This window comes from Gavialis gangeticus, unplaced genomic scaffold (assembly GCF_001723915.1).
Source record: "Gavialis gangeticus isolate Ggan-Ray unplaced genomic scaffold, GavGan_comp1, whole genome shotgun sequence".
Classification (NCBI taxonomy): domain Eukaryota; kingdom Metazoa; phylum Chordata; order Crocodylia; family Gavialidae; genus Gavialis; species Gavialis gangeticus.
This window is the reverse complement of record NW_017729033.1, coordinates 79,617,138-79,623,159: the sequence shown is the minus strand read 5'-3', so window position 1 is coordinate 79,623,159 and position 6,022 is coordinate 79,617,138. Positions and strand designations below refer to the sequence as shown.

The window sequence follows — 6,022 nt, the reverse complement described above, 5'->3', positions numbered from 1 at the left end:
TATAGACAGTCACCAGGTCCCCCCTCAGCCTTCTCTTGTATGCATTAGTCTAGTAGCTGTATGAAAATATTAGCTTGACTCCTCCTTTTTTCCAATTTACCTTCAATCTTTGAAAGTTTTCCTTAGGAAATAAGTGCTTAACTTTCTTTTAAGTCTCTTTATGCCTCTTTCTGCTGAAGTCTGACAAATAATCATGATAGTTCTATACGTTTAAGGCTATAGAAGTATTTTTATTTGTCACTGGATTTCCTGGTTTTCTTATATAATGGCTGATCAAGTTCACATGCAGTCACTAGGCAACAGACAAATGCTAATTTAGTTTGGCAAGTCCCTCCTCTTGCATTGGACACTGCTAGACTAACCAATTGCTGACTTTGCTGACTCTCTGCTTCTGCTGTAAATAAGCTTAGGAGCTTTAAGTACTGTGGAAGACATCTGCGTGCAAATATTCTTTCTTAAGTTGTGAAGTACTTGGCAAAAACCCTACACTGCAATGCATTGTTGGCAAGCAGCTAGCTGATGATGCACTTTTGGCAGACAGTCCAAGGAAAATTCTTTAGTTTAAAAAAAAAAAAAAAGTCACTAAGCTAAGCTCTGTTACTGCTGCACGGCTGAGTTGATCTTTGAAAACAGAAGTCTCATGAGAGGGCTCTCTGTGCAGTTTGGCATTTGGATTTTTCCTGTTCCTAGTGATGGGTTCTACTCAGTAGCACACATCAGCCTAGAGCTTTTGGCAAATAACCTAACCTGAGCACAGTTTTTTCTTTTAAGTCTTGCATTCTGATGCCTGTGGTAAGTAACTTGTGGGCTTTTTCCCTATTTCTTTTTGTCTGGGAGTCATGTTGTATTATGGAAGTTATGAGGAAGTTTCCAAACTTAAATGTAGAACTTCAGGCAGATTGGATTAGAAAACCGAAGTAATAATAACTATTGCTGCTTAATTTAGCAGGGAATAAGATTACACTGCCTGCCTGAATATAGCACAGAGTAAATGCATCATGAACAAATGAAAACAACCATATTCATTGCTATAGCTTTCACAAGAAAAGCAAGTCACCAACTTCTCTCTAGCATTGTCATTTAATGCTACAATGAATTTAAAATACTGAAAAACTTCAAGATGAACAGTTAAAATTTTGACTGTTAATTTTAAGCAAGTTCATAAAACTATGCTGTACTAGGGACAATAATACTAAAGTAACTAGAAGCAGCTAGCCACATACTGCTGATACCTACTATCCTGGAAAGTTGAGCTTTTTGGCACAAACTAATAAAATATACCCTCTTCTAAGTCTTGGGAAGAACTGCTAAACTACAGGGTGTTGGTTTTTGTTTTGTTTTTTAAATGGAGTATGATCTCCAGTTTAAATGTGGTCCATCTCAATATTTCTGAGACCCTGCTCACACTGAATTAAAATACTCAGTCCCAAGGAAAGTATGTAATGCTCTTAGTATATGTTGCAGTCATGGGTTAGGATCCACTCTTAAGAGTTTGTACAGTGCCTAGCACAAAAGACTTTTCCTAGTGAAAAGAGTGTTTCAAGTTTTGGTGTAAAGGAGCTGCAATGAATAAAACTGCAGAAGTCTTTAACCCTAGCATGTTTTGCTACTGATCTAGTATTTGGTCAAGATGTTGGGAATGCTAGCTCACTGACTGAAATGCACTTTGGATAAGTCTGGAAATGCCAAGAAAAATGATTGGAAAAAGTTACAAGAATCAGTGATACCATCTAATTGAGGGTGTGTACTTGTCACTTGCTGCTAGAGTTCATAGTGCCTACCAGAACTAGATTAAAGTACAGGCATTAATTTAAAAAAAATCCCTAGCTCTTGAAGTGACTCTTAAAATCTCAGCTTTTATTTTAAAGTGATTTTTTTTTCTTATCTAAATAGGGTAAAGTGTTAGATTAGGTCACAGGTAAAATGTCTGAAAACCCAGATAATCTGAAACAGTACCTAAAAGATATCAACTGCCCCATGGGTTTGAATAGTGTAAACTCCAAGGCTTGTTGCTCTGGGTGCTCTGCCAATGCTACCTTAAGAAGATGGCAGAGAAATGCCAAGGGAAAAGCCTATAGAAACAGTTACCCCAGCAGCAAGGCAATTAAGCCCTCCATGTTCTGCATTATTAGCCTTTTTATGGTGGGGTGTGGGGAACAGACACTTCTTAAAAAAGAAAGTGGGAGCAAAGTGATTTCATGCTGTTTCCTGCGCTTCTGTAAGAAGTGGGGTCCACTGATCTCAGGTGGAGGGTTAACAAGAAGACCAGTGTCATGCGACTGGAAATCAGACTTCTTTATCTGGCCTTGGTGTAAAAGTTTTGGGGTGTGATTTATTTGGGCAGCATCCAGTAATATTTCTTTTCTCCACGAGAGACTAGAAAAGGATCAGATTCTCTCACCTTTTCAATGTCAAGGGTAATTAACCATAGTAGATTGTGTAATAGTGCTTAGATGGCCTTCTATGACAAGATGACTGGCTGTATGGATGCAGAGAGCATATTGGATGTGATATACCTTGATTTAGCAAGGTTTTTGATCCAACCTCCCACAAGATTCTTTCTTTCAAGCAAGCTAAGGAAGTATGGGTTGGATGAATGGACTATAAGGTGCATAGAAAACTGGATAGTTGGTTTTAGATGGTAGTAATCAATGGCTTGATGTTTAGTCAGCAGCTGGTATCAAGTGGAGTGCCTCAGGGGGTTGATCCTGTGGTCATCTTTGTTCAATATCTTCATCAACAACCTGGAAAATTGGATGGGGAGCATCCTCAGCAAGTTTGCAGATGATGCCAAGCTGGGTGAAGTAGTAGATATGCTGGAGGGTAGGGTTAGGATTCAGAGAGACCTCAACGTATTGGAGGATTGGACGAAAACAAATCTCATGAAATTCAATAAGGACAAGTGTGAAGTCCTGCATTTAGGATGGAATAATCCCATGCACTGGTACAGGCTAGGGACTAGAGATTAAGTGGCTAGGCAGAAAAGGACCTGGGGATTACAGGGGGTAATGAGATGAATATGAACCCTTGTGGCAAAGAAGGCTAATGGCATATTGGACTGCATTAGTAGGAGTGTTGCCAGCAGATTGAGGGAAGTGATTATTCTCTTCTGTTTGACCCTGGTAAGGCTACATCTTGGGTACAGTGTCACGTTTTAGGCCCCCCAGTACAGAATGGACATGGACAGATTGGAGTGTCAAGCAGAGGGCAGTGAAAATGGTAAGAGGGCTGGGGCACATGACTTCTGAGGAGAGGCTGAGGGAACTGGGCTTATTTAGTCCAGAGAAGAGAAAAGTGATGGGGGATTTAATAACAGCCTTCAACTACCTGAAGGGTGGCTCCAAAGAGGATGGAGCTAGACAGTCCTCAGTGGTGGCAGATGACAAGATGAGGATCAATCATCTCAAGTTGCAGCAAGGGAAGTTTAGATTAGGTATTAGGAAGAACTTTCTCACTAGGATGGTAGTAATATAGTGGAACAGGTTATCCAGAGAGGTTGTGAAATCTCTGTCCTTGGAAGTTTTTGAGACATAGCTAGACAGTCTTGAGTGGAATGATGTAACTGGGGTTGCTTTGAGCAGAAAGTTGGATTAGATGACCTCCTGGGGTCCCCTCCAACTATAACTTTCTATGATTTTATGGAAGGGTACAGCTCAGTTGGTACAGCTTTAGCAATTTATAAGATCAGCCTTCTGATGTGCATTGACTGTTTTAAGGTATAACTTTAAAATGTGGTTCTTTAAGCTTGTTCCCCTCGTTCAGGTGTCAAAGTTACTGGTGAAGACTTAGTTGGATTTGTGGCAACATAACTTGTGAGCCTTGGTAACAAACTAGAGCTTTTCTAACTCACTAGTTAGTTTGAAAGTATTATGATTTGTTTCTCTTAAAAGAAATGGTCTACAAGACCATCATTTTACATGAAATAAAATAAGGTTTCATCAGTTTTTATTTCTGTGAGCACAATAGGAAGAGGAGGTAGTTTCTTTGTTTGCAGTTGTAAGTAACTTTTTAAGCAAGGTCCTTACTAAATAAATGCATTGTACCTTATGTTGGGGTGGCAGCTCTTCATTTTTACTGTTTCTCTCCATTCTCTTGAATTAAGGGCAGCAGTTAGGCCATTGTGCTTCAATAAGGTTTTGTCCAGCAATATAGCACCGTGCAAGTTTATTCAACAAGCTAACTAACAAATAACCACAAATTTAGTGTGTCAGTGACGCATCCTGTCCCAAACAGTTATACAAGTAGAACGCAGGAAAATATAATAGAACAGTGTTGCCTGGGTAGGTGCTTAAGAGCGGGATGCTGGAAAATACTGAAACAGATGGCTAAGAAAAGATTCTACTGGTGTTGGAACCTCAGGGGAGCACAGGCTGTGAATGTCATTGGGATGAGTTCTTGGATGTGGGAGGAGGAATCCTTGTGCCATGTGGCTGCAAGAATGCTGAGGACCTGTGCCAGTAGTAGATCTTCATCTCTTGCTGAAGTTACAGCTTCCTCCTCTAGCTCCTGCTGCTCCTTAGTTGTTCATTTCCAATTCTGATCCAACAGGAAAAGAGGTATACCACTAGCTTCTAGGAGCCAAGAGATGCAGCAGCAGACAAATGCTTGCAGCTAAATGAACTCTGACACCTAGCAGTGATGTGGGAATACACGATAGGGCTGCCAAATCCTCATATGTTATGCGAGATGTGACAGTTGGCAGCTCTGTGTCAATTTGGAAGGGTGCTGGAGTCCCTGCTGAAGAACACTATTCCTAGTCCCATATAATCTTGAGTTTATGGACTTTCTGGGCATGGCACAAAGTAAGCATGTCAGTTTAGGGTCTTGTTGGGGGGTTAGTGCCCTCTTTAGTGTTGGGTAGCTGCTGCTAGTGGTACTCTTAATCATGTGCACCTTTTTTACTTTGTGTCATTCTACATATATCACATTTTAATAATTGTTCTCTGCATAACAGCAGAGTCGAGAGACATTTCAGTCAAATTCTACTCATTTTTGTTTTTAAAAAAGATGCAACTTGAAATATTTCTGTTTAATCCTTAATATATTCCAGTGGAAACTTCCCTTGATAGTAACTCTAATAACAGGCTTGCATTGGTCCATGAGAACCTGGATGCAGGTGAAGGTACTAATGCTTTAGTTTATCATTTTCAGGTCTCATACAAGCTGTCTTTTTCAATTGCAGCCTCAGAGCATGCAGCTGCATTGTTTGTTTTGCAGCATCAGAATGCCTTCTAAGGCTAGTATTTATAAAAATGAATTATACATGGATCTCAAGGTTGTGTTGGCACTAGTACATCATTATGAGAACTTTCTAAACATCTTGGGTTTTTTTGAAGAAAACTTAGTTATTGTTTTAAGGATTGAGGCTATAGTGACTATTATTGAGCAACATCTGATCAATATGAACACTTGATCAATCAGTTTACCCTACACAGTGGATCTAATCTATTTTGATGTGGTATTCTAGTAATAAACTTACTAACGGTGTATTTTTACTTTCAAACTTTTGGAAAAAGTTGATTTCTTTGCAGTATATTGCACAAATATACCAGTACATATAAATAAACGTAAAATAAACGAATACTGAGGCCTCTGTTCCTTTTATATGCCAAAAGAGAACAGTGTTTAACCTGTTTAGCAGGCCTGCCCATCATTACAACATCCAAGCAGGTGCTGTATCTTGGTTGCTTACAGACATTTGGGAAGGTTAGATCAAGTTTAAAAATGGCAGCCTGATCTAAGGTAAGTTGGGAGGGGGGGCAAGCAAGGCCCATGTGGGTGCTACTGGGGTCTAAGAGGCTTTGATGGATACAGGGGTTTATGGGTTTGGGTATGGGGGACACTTTCCCCCATGCCCAGGGACCAGGGGCTATCTTTAGCCCACCCCAGTGCAGATGAACACTGCCCCCCCCCTCCAGCAAACCATCCTATCTGTCCCTTCCCTTACCTGGACTTATTTGCTTGGCTCCCAGCACTGGCACTGGGAGCAGCTTGTGGGATGGGTGAGAGGGGGCTGGTCTTG

General features: G+C 40.4%; 1 protein-coding gene across 2 annotated transcripts in view; it reads left to right on the top strand.

Moving 5' to 3' along the window:
• Positions 1–6,022, top strand: part of MTUS1 (microtubule associated tumor suppressor 1) — a 212,743-nt gene that overhangs the window by 33,601 nt on the left and 173,120 nt on the right. Inside the window, exon 1 of one of the 2 annotated variants that reach the window (XM_019526123.1) lies at positions 293–792. The exons of the other annotated variant lie outside the window; for it this stretch is intronic. The gene's annotated coding sequence lies outside the window, so the exon portion shown is untranslated. Of the gene's footprint in view, positions 1–292; positions 793–6,022 lie in introns of those variants that run through there. 2 annotated transcript variants of the gene reach the window in all.